Raw genomic sequence first — 12,097 nt, forward strand, 5'->3', positions numbered from 1 at the left:
AGGGAGGGAGGGAGGGAGGGAGGAAGGGAAGAAGGGAGGAAGGGAGGAAGGAAGAAAAGTATACTGATTTAAATATTTTAGTGCTGGAACTCAAATCTGGGAGTTGCCAGATCTGAACTTAACCTTTATTGATTCATGTGCAGTGCTGAGTATGAGAGACCAAACCTCCTCTGGTACTGATGGTGGCTGTTTCTACCTGTCTAGGTCACGATTTCTTTTAATTCTTCTAGTAAATTCCTCAGTGATTATTACTGCTCCATTTTCCAGACTTCATACAAATTAGGGCGGAAAATAGGATTTGCCCACCTTCTGTAAAACCTTTTTTCTCTATTATTTACTGCTAATCAAAGCTTGGCAGTACTGGGCTTTCTACTGAACTCATGAACTACTTGAATATACAGGTTTTTTTTTAACACGGTATATTATACAAATCTCTTTCAAGATGTCTTTTTTTTCTTCTCACATTACTAACTCCAGCTATTTCCAGTTGGATTTACTGAAGGATTCAATTGACTGAGGAGGAATACATGGCTCCTGAGGATTTCTTTGGGGAAAAAAGGGGAAAAAAAAGTACAATCCTCAGATGGCACAGAGTTGTTGAAGCTACTCTTGCATTACTTTTGTTTCTACTGCCAGCATAAACAATAATTTTAGAAGCGTAAGATGTGCTTAGATGTATTATTTGTCCCTTGAAAGTATTTGAGGATTGTCCATTTTATTCTAATTGATCAAGACGAGTTTTGCACATAATGACTCCAGAAACAGAGGACTGTAGAATTTGCTCTACAAAGAGATGGCTGCTTTTCCGTGACTTAAACCACGTGCTTTTGATTTTGCCCAAGGACGTATTCACACCCAGACTTTGTCAGTCCTGGAAAGTGTGTCAGATGAAAATTACACGATGCGAGCACATCACTAGATTAAAACAGGAAGAGCTCATTGGCCTGTCTACTTATTTAAAAGGTATTCTGGTAAACAGAAAAAAAAGAATGCTTATCTTAAACTTGTCTCAAAAGCTTCCTGACATACAGCAGTACCAGAAGACCCTTATAAAGACATACAGACACTGTGCATGTATACCCCCTAGCATTATCCCACAGTTTCTATGTCTAGAAGCTGTTTAAATTGACTTCTCAATGATCTGGAAAGACCAACTGCCTCCAAGATTGCTGCCTTCCCTCGCTTTTTTCTCATGGTAGCCAAAATACTGCATCCACTTTACTGGCATGCTGGAATTTGCAATGCAAAAACATGTTGGGCAAAGACAGACAAGCTTTCATAGGGTTCCTTTTAAGTGCTGAAGAAGCATAATGTTTGAAGCTAGAGGCAAAGATTCTGGGACAGGCTGTACTGGGTAAGTAACAGACAGAAAGTAGAGTCAACCAATCACAAGGAATGGTTTTTTGGTGACTGTGGACTCTCCCGTCATTTGAAAAGACTGAGTCTCTGCTATTATGTTGAAGAGATGTGAATAATAAAACGAAACATATGAGCGTAGACTTGTATAAAAGCGAAAATGTTCAGACATTTAAATTGCTCCTTGAAACAAGCCTAGACCACAGATGCGTACTTCCTAGTAGAACTGACAGGAAAACCAAGACAACATTCACAAGTTCCTGGGTTTTACTCATAAACCAGTGTCAAAGTTCATTTCAATTTCAGATATAAACAGATTGGTTCCATAAAGAAGTATTATAACATTTAACAACTGCAAAAGGTATAAGCTATTAAGTCTTGAATGGTGACCACTTCAATATGTGTAATCATACTATTTCCTTACAACTTTCTTTTTACTTAATTCAGTGTAGAGGTAAGTTTATGAAAAATAATATGTTTGCTTTTTTTAACGGATATATAAAGATAATGACATTCATAAGGAAATACAGATTATTCTGAAATATGTCTAACTCTGCTGGGTTGGACAGTTAAGGAATGAAATCTTCATTTTGCCTCTCTTCATACTTGTTAGAAAGTTTTTCATTTTCCAAATATCTGCACAGTTTTACAAGGCTGCTGAATGTGCCTCTGTTCTCACTGGCTGTTCTGTGAGCTTTGCTTGAATAGGAATCTTTGCATCCTGCTCTGGCTTCTTTTTTCCATCCAGCTTTGCAGCCCCAAATATGTAAAGAAATGTAATGATAACTGATACCAGTGCAATCATGAAATATATAGTAGTTCTGTTTTATACGTCTACAACTAACTGAATAGGAAACAGCATGGAAAATTTCTTAGGGGATTAGAGAAGCCTTTGGATACTTCAGGATCTTAAAACCACCAGTCCTTGCTGAACCAGACATTTTCAGTCTCAGCTTCTGCTGAGTCATAAAGTTCATTGCCTTTGAAGACTGAAGTAGCTTGGCTCAAAATTAACGTTGTTCTGGAAAAGTTCAAGCCTGCACTAATGACCATATTTGCATACTGTTCTCAGTGGCATTTACATATAATAAAACACCCTCCACATGATGGCCTCTTCAAAACACAGGCTCTGCTTACACTTTGAATTTTTCCTGTTTTTATCTATGTATCATTACTTCAAAGTGTTTTGCTGCAAGTACTCCTCTGTATATTTAGGAGACTCATCATGGTTGTTTGAAACCTGAGTATACAGCCAGCTATAAGATTGTTCCCCTTTTTTTTTTTTTTTTTTTTTTGTGTGTGTGTGTGTGCAGGCAAAGAAGTATTACTCAGGCTATAATCCTACCTCCATACATCTACTGAAGCCAAGGAGCTTCTATTGAGAGAAGTGAGATAGAAACTCTGCTCTGAGCTTTCCTTAGTACCTTCTTTTATTGAAGACCCTGTAGTTCTACTTCAGGAGCACATGGAGGATTCAGCTGTGAATCTGTGGGCCATGTGCAAATTGCTGAGATCTAGGACAATCTCAGGAATTTCTGCTGCCTCCATTTTGATTGTTGGTATCCCCCAGCTTTGTGGACTTTGCACTGGCTATGGAGCTCGATCTCTGAGTGTGACTTTGGGTATTCAAGTAGTGCTATTAAGGAGTGTATGTGTTCAGGAAGTGAGTCTGGAATATTTTCTGTAGCTTTTGAAAGAATTGAGGTAAAACAGTCAATTGCTGTTCCTTGTTCTGAACAGCTGTAAAAGTGTGAAGGGATTTCTGCATGAATGCTAGTGAAAACTGTGGAAATTCCTAACTCCTTCTATTATGGTTGAGGCTTCAGCTAGGAACTGTAATATCCTGTCAATATTTTTTGTCTTCTCCACTCGTCCCATGCAGGCATCTTCTCCTGCTGCCCATATCCTATTTGCGTATCATTTATGCAACAAGTACTTAATGTTTTGCACTGAAAATACCTCCTGTAGTGATTATTTTTCCTTTGCATCATGTGGTGAGGAGCACTCAAATCTTTTAGAACATGTTGCTTTATTAAGTATTTATTATTTGATTAACAATCTGTTTTTTCTCTTATCTTATGGCATTTCATTCAGAATTAATGTCATGGATATTAACTACTATCACCATATTTCTTCTGGTAGCTTAGAAAGTCATTTTGTGTCTCCCCTCATAGAAATCCACTCTTGTGTCAATCACTTTCTTTTTGATAGTATTTTATAATTAAGTGAGACAGTAATGGAGCCCAGGTCCGCTAGTTACCTACCTTAGCCAGCTGCACAGATGCAGCGAAAGTGCAAGGACATGGAGTTTGTCCAAATCTTCCTCCCACCTCAGTCCCAAAGGAACTTAAAGCTACACTTACACTAATGATTGTGTACACTATATAAATAATAATACCTGGAGTTGCACTGATACAGCACTTTTAATCTTCAAAGAACTTTGAAAACCCCGTGTAATTAGCATGCTGCAGTCATCTCTTACAATACTGCACGAACTCCAGTTCTACCCACTGTGGGAGCCAAAATGGGAATCTGAACAGCCAAGGAGATTATACATAACCTCCATTATCACTATAAGATTAAATAGAAAATGCTGAACAAGGGTATTTTAGTACTTCTGCAGGAGGAGGATCCATAACTAGCAGGAAGCCAGTCTCCCTAAGATAAGGAAACAGGAAAGTTTTCTTTACTGGTAATCTACTGCTTCAGATCTCTAAACACATTTTACCTTGAACTTTGTCTCAGTCAAGCTGGCAACAGATCACAGGTAGATTATCTCATTACTTAGAGAGTCTTCATCTTTATGCAACTTGAATACATCCATCCTTTTTTTATTAAAAAAGCTGTAACTTGAAGGAATTGAAAAGGGGTGTAGGCATAGGAAATATGACATTAAATATGTTTCTGTAGGCATTGATGAGACTGTGCAGGAGAAACTTATCTGTAATACACCATCAGAAATTGACAATCCAACTGAGCATAATCCAATTATAATATTTACCAAGGACTTCCAGCATGTTTACAACAGCTCTTGTGAATGCTGAGGAGTTTGCTCTTAAAACCACCTGATTATTTGCTGGAGATTATCATTATGATGTTCTCAAAGCTACACTGTTAACAAAGGAGAGAGAAAAAAAAAAAATCCAGTAGTAGCCCATTCAGACTATGGATTATAGCAGTGTAGAGGAACAGAACATTTTGGATAAAAAAAATATGGAGCATTTCTGAACTTGACCATTTCCATTTTTCCCAGAGTCATACAGTGATTATCATGTATTTTTTTGGCAGAAAGTCTGTTGTGTTTCATTTTTTCCCAAATTGTTTTTGCTTATAGACATTTAATAGGGCGAGTAGATGCTCTTTTAAGCCATAGCACATATAAATAATCATAGGAAAATAATCTTGAGCCTAGATTTTGAAAGATGTGATCATGCAGAATTAATTTGCTTCCCATTCAGTCAATAAGTACATGCATCCATATGCCATGATTTTTACTCCATTTAAAGAGCAATGTGTTTTGTTGGTTTTCTTTTCAATTGTGCTGATCTTTGCTATATTTAAGTAGCACCCAAAATCATTAGCATAACCATACATCAGGATGAGATTTTTGATGATGAGCGATGATTTGTACTCGCTTCTTTGCCTTTATTTTCACTACTTTGTTGATTTGCTTTAGGTGAAACATATGCTCCGTTATAATCAGCATATTTTTAGCTAGTCCTGGACTATGTAAGGAAAAGTCGTCAGATTACCTCAAGCATATTAGAAATACATACTAAAGCTTCCTCTTTCCCATTATGCATCAGGACAGTTTCATCAGTAGGGCCACAGCAAAGAGCCACCTGAGAATAAGAAATAATGTTTTGAAAAAGCAGCAAAGCAAGAATGGGGAAGACAGCATGGTGAATCATATGAGCGCATTTTAAGCAACCACAGCTGTTTTAACTGTCCAGCAAGAGAAGTTATGCCAGCTATTTTTACAGTGGTAAAACTGCAGGTCTCAGAGCAGGAGGAAGGAAAGGGAGTGACTAGGCACAGCTGTATGAAAGGTGGTGTAGGAAAAATGCTGACAGCCAGGAAACGGATGTTTGAAAAGAAAGAGTGGCTCTACAGTAGGTGTTCTGTGATCTTTTCATATGCAACAAAAATGGAATTTTGAATCTGAGATGAGGATGTTGAAGGTGTTGGAGATGAGAAACTTGAATCTTAACAGTCTCCAGAAACTCATGGATTTTCGTTGGGCCCAACAGTGAACTCTTTTGAAACATATGACAAATATATACCTCTGCAGATAAATATCATTTGCTTCACAATTCTGCTTAGCAGGATACAGCTATACAAGTATAGGCACTATACTTGTATACTAGGCACACCTAGTTCAAGGTTGTGTAGAAGAACCCCCCCCCCACCACCACCCCCAGATTCTGATTTCCCTTTTTCAAGACGATTTGCACAGCTGCATTTTCCCACTGCTGCTCCCTGTTGGATCCCTACTTGGGCCAGCTTTGTTAGCTATTTGTCTGTCTTTGCTTGTATTTTTATCTCCGCTCAATGGTAAGAGGGAGGTGCAGAGATGCTAAAACGACCCAGAGGTGCAGCCGGCCCTAGCAGTATTTCCACATCCTGCCAGCACTGTGACTGACTCATTGAGTCTCACATTGAAGATGCTGTTACCTGCCGGGTTGAATGCCCCAGCAGCGTGGCTCGCACTGCCTCTGGATGTGTCACACCCTGCTGCACTGAGTCACCGGGAGGCACCTGCACAGTTTGCTGTTGGCTCAGGGATGGACAGGTCTCAAAGAACTACACCAGGCTGCACGCCTGTCCTGCATCTCCTCCCACTTCCTTCTTTCCTCCTCTGGGGTTCCACTTGCGTTCTGTGCCATCTCACCTGTAAATGTTACCAGCTCTTCTTCTGTTTTCCTGTTGCTCTGGCCCGTACTCAGACAAGCTTTTCAAACTGTGAGCTTTTCAAGTTGTCCAAGTCAAATGTAAATAGGCCGTTTGTAGAAGCATGCAAATCAAGTAATTGATCTGCTAATGTGAGATGTATCAGACAATAGAAGGAGATTCACTGTGCAGACCTTTAGAACTAGAATATCAGGGAAGTCATTCTGATGGCACCTGCATGCTCTTGGACACTTTAATAAATTTACAAGAGAATGGGTAGGAAGTTTCATGTCGCTTCCCCTGGGGCACCTTCATCATGAGTGTACACCTTTTACTTCACTCTGCAATAGATTTCTTCATTTATTCACTCCTGAAGAACATTTTCTAGAGTGAAATTTCTACCGACACCTAATGTCACCTGTGTCACTCAAACGTCTGAATTGGGCCTTGTTTTGAGACAAAAGCAATGATTTCCCTTGCATCTGTTCTGTGTAGGAACATTCAGGAAATATTCAACCTGAGACTGAAAGACTTTGGGTACTGGATTTCCTTTCTGAAATATGCTGGTTGCCCTCCCACCCTTCATCTGCCTTATATATGGGAATTATGGGGTAAAGGATATGAGTAGTACTATGCACAACTGGACGTAGCTGAGAGGTAAGGATGGTTCACCTTTGGAGAATGGATGCAGCTATTGCTGTCTGCATTGTCCCCAGTGCAGGAACCTGTGGCCCCCTGGTCAGTCAGTTCCAGTAAATATTTCATCTCTAAATCAATATGCTAAGGCAAGTTTCAATCAGTAATAATTTAATAATCCTCATGGCATGAATAGGTCTAATCTGTGTGCAGTGCAGGGGGAGCAGGCAGCAGGGCACCATCTTGGCCTTCCCAACAGGCAGCACTATTATTTGTCTGTCAAAAGCATACGGATGGAAATTAAACCACCAAAAAAATGGTTGATTCTGTTGGTAAGAATGTTTTTTTGTTTTCCACATGTATTTGATTTTACAGGAGTAAAATAAGTGCAGAATTCAGTGGAATTCCAACTGCAAATGTCAGTGAAAAAGGGAACACGCTTCCCTTTGGAAAGTTGCCCCAGGTCTTCATGGCAGCTGCTGTTTGGATTCACTCTCTTATTGGAATTCTGGGCTACTTTAAATGTCCCCAAATACACCCTCTCGTGTGTTCCCATGATGCATCCTGGAAAATCCAAAAGAAGTTGCACAAGAGTAAATGCACTTTTCCATTCATGAATATTTATTAAAAAAAAACTCAAAACCCAACTTGATCATGTAATGTGAAACATCTTGTAAGATTTTTTTAAATTTTTTTCATTAAATGTCCCAATTAAAGTATTTATCCTAACGAAGAACAACAGTTTCATGTTCAAGGACAATGACTGAAAGAAAGCAGATAGGGAAATGAGTTGAAAATATTTGAGACACAAACTATCTTTGCCATTTGGATTCTTTTCTTGAATCTTGAATCCAAAGATCTTGGACATCTTTGCAAAGACAAACAAAACTCAGCAACAAAAGCAATAAATAAACAGCTAAAATTATTCCTAATGTTGCTTGATTTTTAAACAGCTGCCTCACAGGTGGAGAAATACAGTGTGTCACAATTTTCATCATGGATTCCAGGTTCACCACAAGTAGTTTGGTGAGGTTCTTGTGTCCTCTGGAGAATCTGATTGAAGGGAAAGCAGGTTGCTGAAATGCAAAATGAGGGAACAGGTCTAACTCCTGCTGGGAACTCCTGCTGCAGGGTGGACAGATTCTGCAGTGGTGCTTACGTGCCTGAAGTCTCGCCAGCTTTTGTCGTTTTGTTGCTCCTGCACTAGATGAATTGGTTCTCCAAATCGCTCCTGTGCATACCTTTATTTTGACGCCTTGGGTGAGCCCTACCTCAGCCTATTTTTAACAGCTACACTTTCCATTATTAGATTTCAATGCAATTTATTTATTTAAATGGAACCAAACAGTTCCTCAGAAGCTGAACATTCCTATCGGCCTCGTGCTTGGCCGTGCAGAGAAGCCTAAATCTAGTTTAAATTGCATTCCTTGAATGGTAGAAAAAGCTGGGTCATGTGATGGAGCTTGGTGAGGAATAACAGAGTCATTCTTTCATAGATTGCAAAAACTTTATTAAGAAAAGTTAAATAGGTTAAAGGTCTCCTGCTGACTGTGGTGACTATACATAGCAATTATCCGTGCCTTTTCCCTGCTCCTACGTGAAGGTGTAGCACTTGCAGTCTTGTCATCTGCTGTAATAGAGCCAGGCCCTCTGCATCTATGTTAAAGTTAAAGGGAGTGAAAAGCTTGGCATAATTATATCCAGTGTCTCACTGGGTTATTTCCTTGCATCTCTCTAGAGTGTGAGTCTTTTCGTTCCCACCCTCCCACACAGGTAGCAAAGGCAGGAATGAAAATAAGGCATATTTCAAAAGCATCTTTTCTCAAACAAACAGATGATCTCCCTTGATCTATTATGTCATTGTTTCCAGAGGTTTGGGCTACAGCCTGGTAGGAAGGGAGAATACTTACTATTTGCAACCATGTTAATAAAATAAAACATTTGTGTTAAAATTAGTAGTGGGCAAACTGCTTCAGAATTGTCCTGGATTTTTGCCAATGCTCATATGAAATTCATGCCAATTTTATTTTTAAGTTTTAAAAGTAATAAAAAGTAATAAGCATATGATATGTATATAGACATATGAAGAGTGAATAGTTCAGGGATTAGAAAAAGATGTATTTTGCATCTGGAGCCCCAGTTTTGCACATGTATATGCGTGCAAGTAACTTTACTCACGTGAATTATCCCCTGGTGCCATGCAGTATTTCCTGTCTAATCAGGAGGCAATGTATACAAAGGGCTTTAAAGCATAAGGACACTATAACCTGCAGAACATCACTGTGTGGTGCATCAAGAAAGCACCAAGAAAAAAAGCAAGAAACACTTGCTGACAGGACAAAGCTGGCACCAGCTAAACCACGTCCAGCACATCGGCTCGACTTGCTGGAATCAGAGTCATCCCCAAGTGCTGTGTTAGGGAGTACAGCCAGCCCTGCCTACACCAGGATGTGGCTTCCAAATATCACGCGTTTCATATAATCTATTGCATAAACCAATGGGGGGATGAAGGGTAGAAGACATGAGGCTCTATCAGGCTGTGGCCTAGGAAAGGAAGATCGATGAACTGCATGGGGAGCACAGGGTTATTCTGAGGAGTTTGGGGGTGGAGAGAAAGAGGTGTTGTCCATGTATATTATTTCACACATCATAAACTTCATTTCTCGGGGATTTTATTTTAGCAGCACAGAAATAAATCATTCCCACGTGAGGTTCCACAGCACAGAAGAGTTGCTTTTTTCAGTTTGAATGTTCTATTTTCATCCTCAAATGCTTCGAGGTGGATGAGTGAAATTTTGTGCGTATATGATAGTGAGACATGAGGGAGTGATGATGCCTATCATAAATGCCAGACTGTCTGCCTAAACCTTAATGAAAATAGTTTTTACTGATTCTGATGATCTGGCCTGACTTATGAAGAGTGATACATGGTGCCACCCAGCACACCCAGATGTTTTCTCATTGCTGTGTTTACTGTTGTCACTCCTGTAATCTCTCTTTCTTTAAAGGTTCAGAGCCTTTTAAGTTTGGTGGCCCTTATTTGCTACCAAACTTTTGGCTCACTGTTAACTCTTACTTAGATGTATCCTTCAGAATGGAAATATGGTTTTAAAGCCACCTTCTTTCAAATATGTAGTGAATTTCCTTCATACCTTTCTGTTCTTCTAAGAATAACATGGCAATAATTTGGATCTGTGTAAGTGTGGATGAACAATGGAGCCGGGTAAGAAGGAGAATCTAAAGATATAGTTCTGACTATTGAATTTGAATGGTAAAGGTCTTGGAAGTGCTGATACACACTAAAAATGTTTTCTTGGCTGCAAGCAAGAATGAACTACTTGTGGCCCCTGCAAGTTTTGGCAAACGTCCTTGATAGCTGTACGGGAGTGAAGGTATTCAGAGATAAGTTCCAGTGGTTGAAAAACAGGTACCTCTAGTTCTGCTCAGGATCTGGAAGATGCTTTGATATCTCATGGCTTAAATCTTAGATTGGTCAAGTTATTCAAATTTCTAAATGTGAGTATTATGTGCCTGCATATATTTACCATACTGTGGATCAGCCAATACTATGGATCAACTTCTTGAACAGCTCTCATCCTGCCCTAGTACACATAATATATGTTGAGCATAGGTCACTTGAACATTACAAAAGTAATGAAACATGGTAAAATTGCAGGAGACTGACTTATAAAAATGAAATTAAAATGCTGTCTGATGAGCTCCCTGGAACTAGTTGACAATTCAAATGCATATTATTTGAGCCATATGGTTCAGTATTTAAGGAAAGGTATGTATTTTGTTTGGACAGAGTGTTCATGACAAATTTTAGAACAACATCTTCATGATCCTGATTAAATTATTGATTAGCTGGTTGAAATGTTTATCTTACAGTAATCTTGAAAGGCAGTCCTGCATAGTGGTGAGTTAATCACTTGGCAGCTCTATAAAATCAGCTGCAATATCTGTACATGTTTTCTTACCCCGATTCCCTTGTAATAGACCAAGGAAGGCTTGTGTGGTACTTCACACATGGAAATCTGGTAAAGAATTTCACTCTTTAGAAGCAGGAATGTGAAGGAAGAAGGCTTTCCAAAGCCTGTCAACCACCAGGTGCCATGTCACATCTCTGATGGGCTCCGCTCATGTCACAGCCCCTGCTTGACGTCATTATACCCCATCTTCAAGGGCTGTTGGACTCTCCCAGAGTGGAACAGTGATAGATCTTTCACAATGAAGATCAGGAAAAGCAGAAAGGAAGATCACTTGCGCTATCTTAGCCAGCAAATAGGTCCAAAGGAAGCAAATCATATACTCCCAGTGCCTGAAGGCAGATCAGGGGTTAGCAAGAAGAAAGATATTGAAAGTTGAGCCTATGAGCTGCACTCACTCACTAATAGTATTGTTACTTCAGGGTGAGAGTATTAATGTATGTTTACACAACCAATGAATATGTGTTTGCTATTGTATTTGATGTCATGCATGCGTGGGAGATGATTGTTTCCATTTTTATGAGAAAACTTCAACCCATGGGAAGCTAAGCCTATCTTTTTTCTTTTATCTGTTCAAAAATAAGAGTCATAGCTATTTAAGTTAAGTTCATTAGGTGACTCATTGTGTTATGCGTGTAATATATTTCACATGGACAATGTTACATTTCTGTTCAATAAGTAATTTGAAAGAGCTGTTCATGACCGGCAAGAGATAAACAGTCTGTGAGCCACTGTCTTACGTCTTGATCAGCTGTCACATTTTCTTGTTTTTAAATTCCTCATCTTAAAAATATGAGTCAACATAAATAGCTTTGAATCTATGTTACCTTATTAACCAATGGAGGGTGACTCTACCCATGAAATATTTACATAGACAACAGTCTTGTGCTAGTAATGTATTTTCACATTACTTAGTAATTTAAAACATGTCAACCTCTTCCAAATAGTAGGAACAATCCAAACATGGAACCAATGTTGACCTTAAAAGGCTACTCCTCTTTGTTTTAAGTCAAGCAGCAATCACCACAGATTATTACTGTGCATTCATCGTAAAACTCCTTATCAGCAGTGCCCCCAAATATAACTCTAAATGGTAAGGAAAAGAGTTGATGGTAAGGAAAGATGTTACATCAATAGCATATGTTTTGAGGGAGTTTATGGATGATTGTATGGATAATAAAACATTTTAACATTACTGAGGTAAATTGATGAAATATATATATTCA

Source organism: Lagopus leucura, unplaced genomic scaffold (assembly GCF_019238085.1).
Source record: "Lagopus leucura isolate 7727_CA_CO unplaced genomic scaffold, USGS_WTPT01 Super-Scaffold_73, whole genome shotgun sequence".
Classification (NCBI taxonomy): domain Eukaryota; kingdom Metazoa; phylum Chordata; class Aves; order Galliformes; family Phasianidae; genus Lagopus; species Lagopus leucura.